The sequence below is a fragment of the Urocampus carinirostris genome, chromosome 6 (assembly GCF_059441175.1).
Source record: "Urocampus carinirostris isolate Australia breed hairy pipefish chromosome 6, RoL_Ucar_1.0, whole genome shotgun sequence".
Lineage (NCBI taxonomy): Eukaryota > Metazoa > Chordata > Actinopteri > Syngnathiformes > Syngnathidae > Urocampus > Urocampus carinirostris.
Genome location: NC_142354.1, coordinates 4,391,664 through 4,408,777, shown reverse-complemented (window position 1 = coordinate 4,408,777; position 17,114 = coordinate 4,391,664). Strand labels below are relative to the sequence as shown.

The window sequence follows — 17,114 nt, the reverse complement described above, 5'->3', positions numbered from 1 at the left end:
AAAAAAGTAAATAGAGAACAAAAAGAAAAAAGTAACAGCTCGGAAAAAATAAACCCAATGAGATTTTTTTAAAGGATTTTTTTTAAAAAGTAGAAAAAAAACACAGAAAAAAGAATAAAACGTGTGTTGCATTCAAATAATTTCCAACTATATCAAGTAAATCAACATTGTACTTCCACTAAAAAATGTGATTAAATACAGTTCTGTATCGTGCAACCGACAAAATAAGCCCCCAAAAATGTTGATATTATGCGACAAAATATATCAGGAAATAAAAAGAAATGGATATCTTGTGAAAGAATTGTAAGAACAAACGACGTTTGTAGGCCGTACAACCTTTATTTCGTCTCTAATCCGGATTGTTTTAGTTGCTGCGTTATTCTACATACACGTCAACCTTCACACAAGTGAATTGCTCCAGCCTTTGTCTGCATAATGCTGGACTCTTGTCATTTGCGAGGACAGAATCCCCTGATCCTGCTGATATTAATTACGCCAAACTGTTGATTTTGGATCAATCACAAAACGGTATTGTTTGTCCCTGTCATATGTGGCTGTGACGATGACGAGAAGCACTACGGAAAAATAATAACTATGCCGCCCCCACAAAATATGTACATAATGCCTTGTTGAAGATACATTTAAGATGCTACAGTGGAGATTTGAGAAGGGACTGCACAATACACAAAGAGGTAAGTATTAGTTTCAGGAGCGAGCAGCAGCAAGTCAACTGCAGGAGAGAGAGTGGGAAAGGTGAGAGGAGAGAGAGTGGGAATGGTGAGATGGCACAACATTCATTTGGACAAGGTAACTTAAAATTAGTTTTACCTGGTTATATCAGTATCAGAAATTATTTTCCCCCCATTTTATTAACACTCCACTTATTGAAACATGAATATTTTGTTTGTTTGTTTGTTTGTACATGATTCAATTGTTTGTTTGTTTGTACATGATTCAAATTGAATCTTTTCTTCCGGCGCCGTCACGAATGGCAGCCACTCCAGCAGCTCCCGTGTTATTTTCGATTGTTCTTGATTGTTCTCAGCTCAGGGATGCTGCTGGAAATGTGAATTTCCCTTCGGGGATGAACAAAGTATCTATCTATCTATCTATCTATCTATCTATCTATCTTTGCAACAGTACATGAGTCAATTCATTCAAAAGGGAAAAAAAAAATTCATTGCCGGAAACTCAGCAAAATGTAACTTGATTCAAGTTTTGGACATGTTTGAAAATTAATTATCTTGCCACACTTGGGATTATGGTGGCTCACTGTTGTTTCAAGCGTTGCTCACCAACTTTGTGTGAATGCTCAGACCCGTGGAAAATTAGAGGGAACATTGGTTGGGATCCATAGATCAGATCAGATTTAGATCAGATTTACTTTATTGTCATTCGTATACACAACGAAATGTCGATACATCTGACCCTCACAGTTTCTTTGAACGTCAGCTGGGATAGATAAGATTAACCATGTCTTCGTCAGAATTTTAGCGCAGCAGTTCGTCATCTCGCGGTCCGATGCCACTTCCAGTTGTTAAATGGTCCAGTTTATTGTCCAGAGAGCGAATGTTGGAGAATGGATGGGAGAGGCGTTTAGCCTTTAGCCTAGCTGTTAGCCCGGCCCGACAACCTCGCTTCCTCGTCCGGCGGTCACGCCACTGTCTTGCCACTCTGCTTTGCTGCTTTGTAGGCCGCTGGGTATTGTTGACATAGCAGTCCGTGGCTAATAAACACTCCCGAGTGGTCGTAGCACCGAGCGCTTGATGTCTGGATGATCGCATATCCAGCAAAAAAAAACTGTGATCGTATCTTAATCTGCAGTTCGAGCCAACTTTGTGCGCCGTCAAAACTGAGTCGAAGACTGGGTCTTATGGCTGACGTGTAAAAAACTGTTGCGAGCCGATGCAGCCGCAGCCGAACAGGGGCGCCGCCATGATGTTTGATGTTGATTTTTGAGCATGCGAGTCCCCGGGGCCCATCACTTTTCAGAGGTAAAATGAACACTGCCGTTGGTACCCAGCTGATGACCCATCGGGCCTGAGTGTTCAGGGTACACGAGTATTCCAAAGGCACCGGAGGAGGCTCGTCAGGCAGAAATGCCCAGCAGGAACACTACCATCCTGTATTTCCATTTGTGTATATATATACATATATATATATATATATATATATATATATATATATATATATGTATATACATACTGTATATGAGTACACATTCCAAAAACATGCATTTCAGGTGAATTGGCCGGTCCAATTTGTCCCTAGGTGTGAATGAGCGAGTGAGTTGTCTGTCCCCGCGTGCCCTGCGATTGCCCAGTTCAGGGTGTCCCCTGCCCACTGCCCGATGATTGCTGGGATGGGCTCCAGCACCCCCGCGACCCTACTGAGGATAAGCGGTGCAGCGAATGAGATGATATATATATATATATATATATATATATATATATATACAGTATACAGCAATGGATAAGGAAATCTTGTGTTTTGACGCTTATAGAAAAAGTGCATATGGAGTGTCTTGGCCAAGTGGTCGTTTGCAGCTCTCAAGGTTGCACAAGCCAAAAAATATGAAAGGCTTCCACAGATTGGTGCACGTTTTTCCTCTATTTCTTTTACTATGTGGCCATTTTTAAGCGGTTTGAGGAGGTCTGCTTCAAAGTGAGGATTTATGGTAATTGGTAAAAACATAGTTAATTTTAGAGTACCACACAAAATTTGGGTGCCAGTAATCTGGGGGTAACACAATTACTTTTTAAATGAAGTAAACTGTAACGGTAATTAAATGCTGTTTTTCAGTGAAGCGCCAAACACTGCCTATGCGTATTTAGCACAATTTCAGTATGTTCTCATTTTAATGATAATTTGCAAGTTACAGCCTTTTTTAAGCACCTGTCACAATAAGTAACTGCAATTTTAGCATGCACGGTGTATTTATAAGTGGTTCAATATGAAAATGTACAGAATAACGGTATGAATGTAGAGCAGAGGGTGGCAAAGTACGGTCCATGGGTCACGTGGGGCTCAGCAGGCTGTTACATCCAGCCCTCTAAGCCAAAATGATCAGAATATAACAATGTACAGTATATCATACTAAATAAGGTACTAATAATAAAAAAGTCACCATTGTCTCTGTGTGTTTACGACAAAATTACCACTACAGAAAAACAACAAAAATACTGCAGAATGACTACAAAACATAAAATAAAATTTAGGGCACAAAAACAGGGGACTAATGTTTGATTTTACTTTCATTATTGAAAGAAAAAAATGCTAAACAAACGCTGTGGTAAAGTGAAGCAACCGGAAGCTGTTTTAGCGGCACAGCAGCGATTTTTCAGGAGACCTTGCGAGTCAAATGAAAATGCTTCCAAGGCGAGCGATGAGGTTGCAAGGCTGATCGCCGTGCACTGCAAAACTTTCACAGAGGTTGAATTGATCAAACTCTGTTCAAAGAGTGCGAGAGTGAAAGTCGGCCCCTTACACATTTTCATCCAAATTTGTCCCTCTTAAGTTAAATACAAACTATTTTGATTCCATTTCAGTCGAAACAGTCATCTGTAATGCTGTGTAATCGCAATCATTTCCATATTCTATTTTACAGAAAACCTCTGGTAGCATTAGATCAAATCATTTATCTAATTTTAGCAGAAATACATCAAGAACTGAACATACCCTTTTTTTCTACTCGCATATAGTTTTGCAATAAACAGACACAGTGCCTCCTTGTGGATTGAGGTCAGAAATTACTATGCTCAGGTGAAGAGGTATGATGGTGACACTATATGGGAAAAATTATAGGGGAAGACTCTTCAAGGGTATTTGATAAAAATGCAGAAATGTAACGTAACAGTCTGGGGGGAAAAAAGTGTAAGTTCCTTCCTTTTTCCATAGCACTTGTCCACTCCTATTCTCACATTCTGCGGTCACCTTAACTTTTATGTTTTAGGAATGAGAAGACTCAGGCAAACAAAGCGAGAACATCCACCAGGACCACGACTGTAAAACAACTGCTCCTATAAGCATATTCTCACATTAAAGGGTTCCTCCCTTCAGTAGGTCCATAATCCTTTTGTGTGTATTTTATATTGTTAAAAAGGAAAACACCTAAAGACTGGTGTCAACAATCATATTACTGTCACAGATGGTGGCAGAAGGTGTAGTGGTAAAATTTGCATCTCCCCCCAAAAAATCTTACACTGCAAAATCATTAAAAAAAGGATTTGCACCAACATGGCGGCGCATGGATACATGCTTGCGGCTCGTTGTCCAGCTAATCTTCTATTTATTGCCGTTCTCTTGTCTTTTTTGCTTTCACTTTTGGACACATGTGTGGCCAAAAACACTTACAGTAGGGACGAACTTATTCGGTTGGGTGGGCGTCTAAATTTCGACTTTTCGGGCACTTTTTATAACGCCTATGATATACCGAGCGAACTTCAAAGAGACCCGGCATCCTTGTGGACAGCTATTCCTCTTAATAAACGACGGCGGCGGCCCCGTAAAGAAAGGAAACAGAAGCGTGGTTGCCGTGCAGGTAGATGTGTGAAGCGTGTGAAGTCCAAGCAGCAAGATGGACGCGAGGATGTAACTAATTCCACCATTCATTCCTCGCCGGACAACCGACGCTTTAAACTCAGCGCTCACGAACGGCCACAACGCCGGGAGCTTTTGAAGATCTCGACAAAGACTACAAAGAGTTCAGCTAAGTCAAATGATTCAGCAAAGCTGAAATTTGGTCTGTTAAATATTAGATCGCTTGCTCCAAAAGCTTTACTTGTTGATAACATTATTCGTGATTATAAACTTAACTGTATGGGTCTTTGTGAATCGTGGTTACGCCCGGATGAGCACTTAGCGCTAAATTATGCCTCTCCCCCAGACTACGAGAGTAGTCATATAGCACGCACGCTGAAAAGGGGTGGTGGTGTTGCGCTAATCTCTGAAAAATCGCTCAAATTTAATACACGTACCTCTAATAATTACAAAACGTTTGAGGCTCTTGTGATGCGGTCCCCTCAATTGTCAATTGATGTAATAACTATCTATCGTGCACCTGGGCCATACACAACTTTCTTAGACGAATTTGCTGAACTTTTGTCTGAACTAGTAACCTATGCAGACAAAATTATAATTATGGGAGACTTTAACATTCATATGAACTCCCCACACAGTTCACTTACTATTGCGTTTAGTTCTCTAATTGATGCATTTGGTTTTACTCAACTGGTTGACTTGCCAACCCATAAAAATGGGAACACGCTAGACTTGATTCTGACTCGAGGAGTTTTAACCTCAAACATTATGGTGCTACCGTGTACTACTGTTATCTCTGATCATTATTTAGTGACATTTGAGGTGCTAACTAAATGTAGAGTTAATAAAGCTGAGGGATTTAGCGGACGCAATATAAGCACTGGCACAGTTTCTGAGCTCTTTGAACTCCTTCCTGGAGCAGTTGCGTCCTTTCCTAAATACAATGGCTCGATTGACTCACTCATGAATGAGTTCAATACCACCCTGACTAGTGTGCTGGATTCAATAGCGCCCATAAAACTAAAATCACGTCCTAAAAGACGCACACCTTGGTTTACTGATGAAACTAGAGCCCTTAAAAAAGAATGCAGGAAATGGGAGAGAAAATGGCGCGCTACCAAGCTTGAGGTTTTCCATCAAACCTGGTGTGACAGCTTGTTAAAGTATAAAGCGGCCCTTGCCTCTGCAAAATCGGCCTACCTTTCGAAGGTGATTGCGTCTCAAAAGAACAACCCCAAAGCCCTTTTTGACACTGTAGCATCGCTTACAAGGCAACAGCCTATCGCAGACAGTTCGACACACTCTGCTCAGGAGTTAATGGTCTTCTTCACTAAGAAGATTCAATGCATACAGGAAGAAATTGCAAAAGATATTGTTAGTACCACACGTATTAAAGGACTGAAATTTACAGATGCACGACAGGGTGGCTGCCCTGGGAAAATGGCCGGTTTTAGTGAACTGTCACTTGATGATCTCAAACAAGTGGTGAATGCGGCCAAACCGACAACTTGCCAGTTCGACCCGCTCCCAGGTTCACTTATTAAAAGTCTTTTTAGCGTCCTTGGGCCTTCAGTTCTAAATATTATAAATACATCACTCTCCTCAGGTGTAGTTCCAGCAGCTTTTAAGTCCGCCGTTATTAAACCCACACTGAAACGACCCAACCTTGATCCAGAAATATTAAGTAATTACAGACCTGTGTCAAACCTACCTTTCCTCTCTAAAGTACTCGAAAGAGTAGTGGCACAGCAGCTGAATGCTTTCATATCGGAGAATAACCTTTTTGAATCCATGCAATCAGGATTCAGGGCTAACCACTCTACTGAGACAGCTCTGATCAAGGTAACAAATGATCTCCTAATGTCAATGGATTCTGGCGCTTCATCACTTTTGCTGCTGCTGGATCTTAGTGCTGCTTTTGACACAGTGCGCCACAATATCCTACTAGAACGGTTGGAAAAATGGATTGGTCTTTCAGGAGCTGTCCTCTCGTGGTTCAAATCCTACCTCTCAGATAGGACGCACTGTGTTAAATATGGTGAAACGACATCTGAGCCCTTTAATGTTACCTGCGGTGTTCCGCAGGGTTCAGTGCTCGGCCCCCTACTTTTCAACATTTACATGCTTCCATTAGGTGATATTATTCGCAAGTACAATATCAGCTTCCATTGCTATGCAGACGACACTCAACTATATCTTCCGTTGGAGGAATCTTCCACACTAAACTGTGGAAATTTGGAGGCCTGTCTCACTGAGATAAAAGAGTGGATGTCACTCAATTTCTTGCGTCTTAACTCTGAAAAGACTGAAATGTTAGTCATTGGTCCTTCTAAATGCCGGGACTTATTCTCAAAAACTGCTGTGAACATTGACAAATGTCACATCACACAGAGTGACTCAGTTAAAAATTTAGGTGTCATATTTGACCCTGATCTATCCTTTGAGATGCATGTAAAGCAAATTACTAGAACTGCCTTCTTCCATCTTCGCAACATTGCTAAAATCCATTCAATACTGTCTCAGTCTGATGCGGAAACAATAATTCATGCATTTGTTACCTCCCGTCTCGATTACTGCAATGCACTACTCTCCGGTCTCCCGAAGTCCAGAATCAAGTCTCTTCAGCTAGTACAAAATGCCGCAGCGAGGCTCTTAACCAGGACAAAAAAGTACGATCACATAACACCGATTTTGGCTAACCTGCATTGGCTCCCAGTTAGCCAAAGATGTGACTTCAAAGTTCTCTTAGTATTGTACAAAATCATACATGGACTTGCTCCCTCTTATCTTTCAGATCTGATCTGCCACTATGTCCCGGTCCGAAGCCTACGATCTGAGAGTGCTGGTCTTATGATGATCCCGAGAGCAAAGAAGTCTTCTGCTGGTTCGAGAGCGTTCTCCATCCGGGCACCGGTGCTGTGGAATGCTCTTCCCCCTGAGATTCGATCTGCAACCTCAGTGGAAATGTTTAAATCTAAACTTAAAACTCACTTCTACTCCATTGCATACGAATAACCTACTCCTCTTGTCGGTTGAAAATAGTTTGTGTAATATAGTGTAACAATCTGTGAAGCCCTTTGAGACTCTTCGTGATTTAGGGCTATACAAATAAAAATGACTTGACTTGACTTGACTTGACTTGACTATATAAATACTACAAAAATGTTACTACAGTAATAATCAACTACAGAAATATTACACCAGAAATACAACAAAAATGCAACAATAGTAATTCTTCACAGGAATTAGAAAAAAATACTACCATGGAAATACTACAAAAAATAATACACTGAAAATTGTACAAAATATTACAGAAATTCAACTTTGGAAATACTTCAAAAATACTTCTACAAAAATACTAGAAAAACAAACTTATGGTAATACTCTAATACAGAAATACTACAATAGGTATACTACGACAGGTACACTACAAAATAGTACTTTGGAAATATTACGACAGAAATACTGCAAAGATACAACCATGATAATACTAAGAAAATGTTACAATGGAAATACTACAGAAATACTACAAAACATACCACCACGGTAATACTTAACAACAGAAGTACTACTACAGATATATTACAACAGAAATACTGCAAAAATACAAATATGGTAATACTAAGAAAATTCTCCTATGGAAATACTACAAAAATACTACAGCAATAGTTTAAAATTACTTCTTTGGAAATACTTCAAATACTTTGGCTTTCGTGATGTCCTGTTGGGTCTCCACTCCAACCGATAAGGTTAATACACGTATCGGGGTGGAACCTAACAGTGTGGAATTTTTTTTCAGCTAATGTAGCTGTAGCTCTTTAGTTAAACAACTTTTAGTTAGCTAACTTTCAACAGATTAACAACATTTTAATAACCTAGTATGTTTTTTTTAATTGTACTCAACAAAAATTTTCCATAATTTGCCACAACAGGGTAAAACTTTAAGAGTGCCTCATAAACGTATAACACAGTTAAAATAAAATTAAAAGTAAGGAGATTAAAAGTTGAAGCTTGCCTTTTCTTCCACAGTTGAACTCCCACCAAAATAAAATGATGTCACTCCCTGTAAATTGCTTTTATGGAATTGTAGTCTTTTTAGGGGGCAATTGAGCACATTCTAACAGCGTGGATAATTACTTCTTGGACATGTAGAATTTGAAAAAAATATCAAGTAAAACAATAATTCATAACATTCAATAGGTTCGCGAAGTTTATTAAATTATCAAACAGAAAAATGTTTTTTTTATAATTTGATGGCCAACACAATAAAATTGAGCATGCTTGTCCCCAAAAAGTTTTAGAAAATACAAAATAATATTGTAAGTGCATTTTATTGGAGGTTAAACGATTGCAAAAATCTAAGTGAAGAATTAAAGTACCTTTAAATAAACATTTTGCTGATTTTAGAAAGAAATTATGTTAAGAGAAAGATGCCGACATGACATGTTGCTCCTTACAGAGAATCATTCGAAGTCCGACCTCAAACAGCAGTTGTGATACCATCCGTTAGATTTGGATGACGCAATCACGTTGGCCTGCCCCCCTGCTACCCCTCCCCTCTGGCTCTCCCCCTTCAAGATTACTCCCTTCGCCCCTCCACTTCTCCCTCCGCCCGAGTCTTGTCTTCCTCCTCCTCATCCCTTAACAGCTTAGACGAAGACCTCCGGCGGTGAAGCTTCATGTAAGTTTGTCTTCCAATTCCATGTTACGACTTATTTCGAAGATTGGATTTCTCCCTATGTCCATGCGGTTCGGTTTGTATTTGGACCGCTATTGTGCGTTTTAGTGTTCTGCTAAGAGTGTGTCGCGTCGACCAAACTTGACTAGGGGTCCCTTCGAAACTTTGGGCAACTTTTTTTTAATTTGTTTGTTTTGCGGATCTAGCTTTATGTCTTTGTTTTCTTCGCACGGTAAGAAGAAATAGGGTGAGCGTGCCAAGTATTGACGGATTGGAAATGGTTTAAATAGTGTCCTTTGTTGTTCTTGTTTCTTGCTTTTTTTGGCTGTTGACCAAAAGTGCGATGGCATCTCTTGCTTCACTGGTGAACCCGACTAACTAGACAAAAAGCCCCCCTGCATAGTCGCAGTTCGGCACCCGGTTTTTTTAAACTACTTAAGCCCAATATGGGCTTAAATGCCTCTTTTATATTTTCCTTAACTGTTTAAATGTTATTTGTTTGGTTGAAAACATGATTTGTTTGTAAGAATACATCAAATTCTTGCGATGTTTTTTTTTTTCATGTATTGCCTGGCTTGGCCACAAACCCATATTACTTGGGATTTTATAATTATCATCATCATCATCATCATTTATGGTGTGGAATAACAAATGTAAATGCAGTAAATCATGACCTGGAGAGTATTTTCGGCTCTCTAAGGCGCAACCCTCAGAATTGTCCTTTGTCATATATGTTTCATGCCTAAGATTCACCGGACTATAAGACACATTCATATTTTTTGGCTAGGTGAAAACACGATTTGTTTGTAAGAATACTTAAAATTCTTCCACTTTTCCCCCCAATTCACACACAAACAAATCCATGTTACTTTGAAATAGGATTAATTATCATTATTGTTATTTACGGTTTGTAATAATAAATATATATATATACTGGACTGTCTCAGAAAATTAGAATATTGTGATAAAGTTCTTTATTTTCTGTAATGCAATTAAAAAAACAAATGTCATACATTCTGGATTCATTACACATCAACTGAACTATTTCAAGCCTTTTATTATTTTAATATTGCTGATTTTGGCTTACAGCTGAAAAAAACTCAAAAATCCTATCTCAAAATATTAGAATACTTCCTCAGACCAAGTCAAAAAATAATTTTATAACAGCAAAACTAAATCAAACATTTGAAAATGTCCATTGATGCACTCAGTACTTGGTTGGGAATCCTTTTGCACGGATTACTGCATCAATCCGGCGTGGCATGGAGGCAATCAGCCTGTGGCATTGCTGAGGTGTTATTGATGCCCAGGATGCTTCGATAGCGGCCTTCAGCTCATTTGCATTTGTAGGTCTGGTGTCTTTCATCTTCTTCTTAACTATACCCCCCAAATTCTCGATGGGGTTCAGGTCAGGGGAATTAGCAGGCCAATCAAGGACAGTGATGCCATGGTCAGTGCACCAGTTACTGGTGGTTTTGGCACTGTGGGCAGGTGCCAGATCATGCTGGAAAATGAAATCCTCATCTCCATAGAGCTTTTCAGCAGATGGAAGCATGTAGTGCTCTAAAATCTCTTGGTACACAGTTGCATTTACTCTGGACTTGATGAAACACAGTGGACCAACACCAGCAGCTGACATGGCTCCCCAAACCATTGCTGACTGTGGGAACTTCACACTGGATTTCAAGCAACTTGGATTTTGCTCCTCTCCAGCCTTTCTCCAGATTCTGGCGCCTTGACTTCCAAATGAAATGCAAAACTTGCTTTCGTCTGAAAAGAGGACTTTGGACCACTCTGCAACTGTCCAGTGCTTCTTCTCCATAGCCCTAGTCAGACGCTTCTTCCGTTGTCTTGAGTTCAGAAGTGGCTTGACCATGGGAATACGGCTATTGTAGCCCATTTCCCGGACACGTCTGTGAACTGTGGCTTTTGATACCTGGACTCCAGCTTCAGCCCACTGTCTTTGAAGCTCCCCCAAATTCTGGAAGCGGCTCTTCTTCACAATTTTGTTAAGGCTGCGGTCATCTCTCTTAGTTGTGCAGCGTTTCCGGCCACATTTTTCCCTTCCAACAGACTTTTTGTGGATATGCTTTGAAACTGCACTCTGTGAACAGCCTGCTCTTTGAGAAATTTCTTTTTGTGTCTTACCCTCCTGATGGAGGGTATCAATGATGGTCCTCTGGACAGCAGACAGATCAGCAGTCTTCCCCATACTTGTGATTTAGTTTACTGAACCAAGCTGAGTGTTTTTAAGGCTCAGGAAACCCTCGCAAGGTGTTTCGAGTTAATTAGATGATTCAGGTGATTAGTTGAATAGCCTACTTGTATACTTTTTCATGATATTCTAATATTTTGAGATAGGTTTTTTGAGTTTTCTTAAGCTGTAAGCCAAATTCAGCAATATTCAAATAATAAAAGGCTTGAAATAGTTCAGTTGATGTGTAATGAATCCAGAATGTATGACATTTTTGTTTTTTTAATTGCATTACAGAAAATAAAGAACTTTATCACAATATTCTAATTTTCTGAGACAGTCCAGTATACTCTTTCTGTGTTGTAAGGCGCACCCCAAAAATAGTCTTTTGTAGAGGTGGGTAGAATAGCCAAAAGTTTTAGTCAAGTAAAAGTATTGTTGTATTAAAATAATATGACTCATGTAAAAGTAAAAATTAGTCATCCAAATAATTACATGAGTAAAAGGAAAAATAACAAAGTACTTGGTGGGGCAAAAACTATTTAAGTAATGAGTAACTGTATCAACGTCTTATTTATTGATTTTTTTTTTTCAACAAAGATTCAATCAGACCATCAAAGTCCATCCAATCAAAAAAAAAATTACATTTCATTTAAAAATAGGTTTTAAATAATCAAGGTGAATTCAAGTACTTAAATAATCTATAAAATAATAATAGTATGAATCAAAGACATAGATGTAGCACATTCAAAGCCCCAGTCCTGTTAAAATTAATCAAAATGATTATATCAGCCCAATACATTTTGTTAAGAATAGGTTGCCATTTATTACATTATTATCTTTAAAGAACATCAAATTTTTGTCTTCGATTTTAAAGGGAAGCTGTGTAGTATTTGACCACTGGATGTTGCTGTATTTGGCAGTGCAACCAAAACGAGTTTTTCAAAGCACAAAAAGGAATACAAACTACAGAGGCCCAAACTGCAATATTTTTCTTCAAATTTTGGCCCAGCCTTTCACAAAGTTTTTGGGGGTGCCCATAGTAGCAAGATGGCCAACAATTCATAGAGCTGACAGAGCGCTAAGCCACGCCCACCCTAGTTACTCTACACATGTACTTTATTATAAACTGAGTAAATACGGCGTCCGAAACAACAACAACAGACTCTAGCGACTTTTTAGTCGATATTCCTGATAGCATTGCCGCATGATTTTTTTCCTGATTATTTAATTTGATCTCAAAGGTCAGGAGAAAAGGTTCTCAATTATATTACGCAGTTATTCATGGCATCAAGGTGTCCAAAGACGCTAATAATCTTGCAAAATTTTGGCGATCTAATGAGGAAGTCAGAAGCCCTGTACCAACTACACATATAAATAAAGATTTGTGAGGGCCTAATGGTATATAGAGGATATACAATGAGCGATCCAGTATATCAAATGCATTAAACGAGTGGTGTCATTTCCATTTGTTCCGAGTATCTGGCGAGGAACCTATGGAAATTACATCACGAGTTTCATAAATTTGACATACTGGATCATCAATAGCATATCCTATTTATCCCATAATTTACAGGCTTTACTTTTGCAAAACACCACCTTAGCTTGTATTTGTCATATAGAGTAACAAGGGTGCAGTGATATACTCAAAGAAAGTACAAGTAAAGCGGCCGAAGTAACTTATAAATTTCTCACTGACAAAAAGACCGATCCAACAGCAGTATAATACAAAAAAAAACACTGTCTGTAGAACAAATAACTTTGTTACGGTTCAAATCGATCCTATGCACGTTGAGTTGATAATGGAGTCGCTAGTATGCCATGCATTTTCTGTGATTATGAAAGAGGCCAGGCTGTCGTCTGGCAGCGTTATGATTGCTTGAAAACAAGTGCTGTCGGATCTATGAATTATGTTTGCTCCCTGTTATGAAAAAAGCTCGACCTATGAGTATTAAAAAAAAACACATTTATGATGGTTCATTTACTTTTTCTTATTATTCAAATCAATAGTGTTTTTGTAAATACATTTCACAAGAATGTGCTAAATAATACACAATGTCCCTTTTTTTGAAGCATAAATTATTATGTCTATAGGGACAGTTTTTTTCTGATTTTGGTCACTGTGGCTTAATGGATAATAGAGATAGGGCTTAATATTTTTTCTGAAATTTTGAATTTTACTTTATTTGCATCTTGTTTTTTTTAAATGTCTTTGAAAAATAATAAAACATTTTTTAATGTGCCAAAAATTTTCTGCCAATGGAACTAAACTTTTTGTCACTGTTATACTTTTTTTTGTAAAATAAGAAAAAAAAGGTTATATTTTAAAGAGTTTAAGCGAATCTATTAATAAGTGAATAGCAGATGATTAGTATATTGAAATGAGAAAATCGAAACTTCTACCACCAATTGATGAATGTTCGTGATTTGGATTATCAATGCTCGAAAGCAAATATGCTGAACAATGGCATGCTTTTTTTTTTTTTTTTTTGCAAAAACATAATTGTGCAATTTCCTGCAGCACACCAGATCTCGCAGCACATTAATGTGCCTTTGCACACTGGTTGAAGAACACTGTGCTAAAGTTTTTTTGACTTTGAGACCACATTACCATAGTTTTTACGTCCATATCCTGCACAATATGTCTTTAAAAGACAGCACATGAAAAACAATACATCAGTAAAATTCGGGGTGTGAATATTGTTACTATTTCAATTTTATTCCCGGAGTCCCCTCTAAATACTTGCTATGTTAATCTGCCCTTCTTCTCGCCTTGGGCTATCACTCCCCCCAACAAACTTAAAATCAACTGATAACAGAAAATGTCCAAAACAAGGAAAGCCCACGACATGCACTTGATAAAATAAGCTTTGAAAGAAGTGATTGATAAGATAAAAGAACGATTCCAAAGGATGGAAGAGAAAATGTTGAAACAAATGACAGAAACATAAAATGGAGCTCAAAGCTGTGCGGAAAGAAAAAACAATAATCAAGAAAGCTTTGGTGGCACTTAAAAATGACACAGTGAGAATGGGGAAACAATTTGAGAAAATCAATGAGCCCGGCCTATAAATCATCATAGAAAATAAACAGCAATGTAAAGAAATGGGGGAGAATATTAGAATCCTACAGCATAGTGTAAATAATTTCGACCAATATGCTCATCTCAATGATTTACTTATTACAGGAATAAAATTCAGCCGTACACACTCACAAAAGCCGTAAGAATCTACGATTGAAAAAACAGACAGCGGCTCAACAGTTGATTTCTCCATTCAGAAATTTAAACATAAATGTGAATAAAGCTTTTGTTGTGTTCTATTTTCAACCCTCTCCTGGAGGTAAGAGACCTGTATCTGTTTTGCTAGTTTTAAACCAAATTGGAGAAGCTATTTTGAAATAAGGCCCTAAATTAAGGGTAAAAGTCTTTATGAACGATTATTTAACTGAAAAGGAATCCTAAAATTGCATCCAAAGACATGTCAAATGAAAAAAAATTGACTGATGGACAGCATCTAAATGGTAAAGTTTTTTTTTTTTTTTTTTTTTTTTTTTTTTTTTTTTTTTAAATGAAGTTCACCAGATTAAATGAAAACACCGCTGAACAAGAGGATTTAAGACTTGGACACATTTTTAAACAACTAAACGCAGATCTTATGTTGGATTATTTTTTGTTGTTTTTATGTTTGAAGATTGGATCTTTCATATAGATTGTCAAAACTGTAAACCTGGCCCTTGGGATTTTTACTCACAAATGATGAAATGGCACAATGACAACACATGTAAAATATACAAGTAGCATTGGTGCTTTCACACTGACAGAAACATTCCTGCTAATGTTGGTATTTTGCCGTGTATGGCTCTTATTGGTCAATCCCTAGTGTAAGTAATTCAGCCAAACATAACTTTCTAAAGCTCCAAAGAAATTCTTCTGTGTTAACCAGGCTTAACTGACTAACAGGGAAACAAAACAAAATCCCACAAATGCACAGAAAAACTTGAAAGCTTCCTATTTATAAAGTGATTCATGACTAAGACTGGAAGACATGAAAAAAAAACATTTATTTTTTACAAAACTGACATAAAAGTAAGACAGTTGAACACTTTTTGAAGTCATGAATCAGTATATCCTAAACTGTAAACACACAACAGCCCTTTCCTTTACACAAACTTTCCAACATCTCCTCCCTTTTTCTTGGAAAAGCCCCCCCCCTTCTTTTTTGAAGGGTCAAGAAATTGGCAGCCCCCCCTCTTCTTTTCTTTTCTTTTTCATTTTTATTTAAAAAAATAATAATTTAAGAACACTTGATAAAAGGTGTTTTAAGATGCTTAAAATGACAGTACATTTTCAAAGGGGAAGCCAACACCCATATATTCCTTAGTATTAAGGAGCAAAATAATGCATCATAATTATTAAATAAAATCACCATCTCAATTAAATCATGACTTTTAAAAAAAAAACATCTTTAAGACAAATATGCTGATTTACGACTGTTATTATTTCATGGTCAACTAAAATAAAAAAACAATAAGACAACTATAGCATGCCTTCTGAACAGATTTAAATGTGAATAGTGCATAATTGTTTCAAATATGGATGGACTTTAATAGTTACCACTAAATTCAATGAAATTACATCACTTCTAATCACAGCTAGTATTGGCACCTTAGCACGTGCTACATGCAATTGAACAAAGGTGGGAGAGCCTAGTTTTATATGTGTAGCCCTCATTCTGGTCATCTCATGTTACATTTGATGATAATGATAATAATACAAAATTTTCTGCATTGATGCATTTTATTTGGCCCAGACTTGCCAAATTAGTAAAAACACATAACTATGTACACTACGCTTTAAATGGATGTCTAGTTAACGCAGCACATTGTGTCATGATTAAGACACTTGCACGCTTACTTTACATGGCAGCTGTCAATCTCGATCAATGACCACAGCCAAGCTTTCAATCTTAGTTACATCATGCACAAAACAGACACTGTAGTGAGACAAAAAAAATCTATAAACAATATAAAACTCAATAAGTTGAGAAGCTCGTCGATCACAAAGGCGTATTTAACTAAGCGACTGGTGGTCAGAAAGCTTTATGGTGCTTTGAGCACATTACGGAGATTTAGAGAGGATGCACCACCAAGTTTGTTTACTACTTCTAATATCAATATATCCTCTGAGGACGATCATAAAATCCTAAACCCTTTCAAACAAGTAGCGTTGACCGATTCAATATTCTAGCACGGCTCCAAGTGACGAAGTATCGGGTCTTCTTTTTTCTATTAGGCCAAACACTGACATCATATTTTACCATTATTAGTCTGATAACTAACGGCCCGGTAATTGTTATACATCTCTAATTTATTTTATTCAATCAATATTCATATTGTTAGCATTTTTATATTTAAATCAGCCCCAGGGAACTATTTTCATGTTACAACTTGAAACTTTGGAATGTCTTTCAAGAGTGGCCAAGCCCAAAAGAGCAAAATCAGTGAGGGTTTTGTGTATTCCAGAGGTGGTTTCTTTTGCTCTTTTACACTCATAGCTGACCTTATTTTGTCCTCTTGTCATTTTAACCTTTTTCTGCAAGTTTGTGCTGATAAACTATGCTAATCTGCTAATATGCTTTTATCGTCGCCGGCGACGTTAATCGGGCATGTTTATGGACTGTACTTCCCAAATCCATTCAATAC

The 17,114-nt window shown here is 37.8% G+C and overlaps 1 protein-coding gene across 1 annotated transcript in view; it reads left to right on the top strand.

Annotated features, from left to right (window-relative positions):
- Positions 1–9,084: 9,084 nt before the first annotated feature.
- st3gal8 (ST3 beta-galactoside alpha-2,3-sialyltransferase 8) overlaps positions 9,085–17,114 on the top strand; it is a 37,266-nt gene continuing 29,236 nt past the window's right edge. Inside the window, exon 1 of the mRNA XM_088337527.1 lies at positions 9,085–9,220. The gene's annotated coding sequence lies outside the window, so the exon portion shown is untranslated. The remainder of the gene's footprint in view (positions 9,221–17,114) is intronic.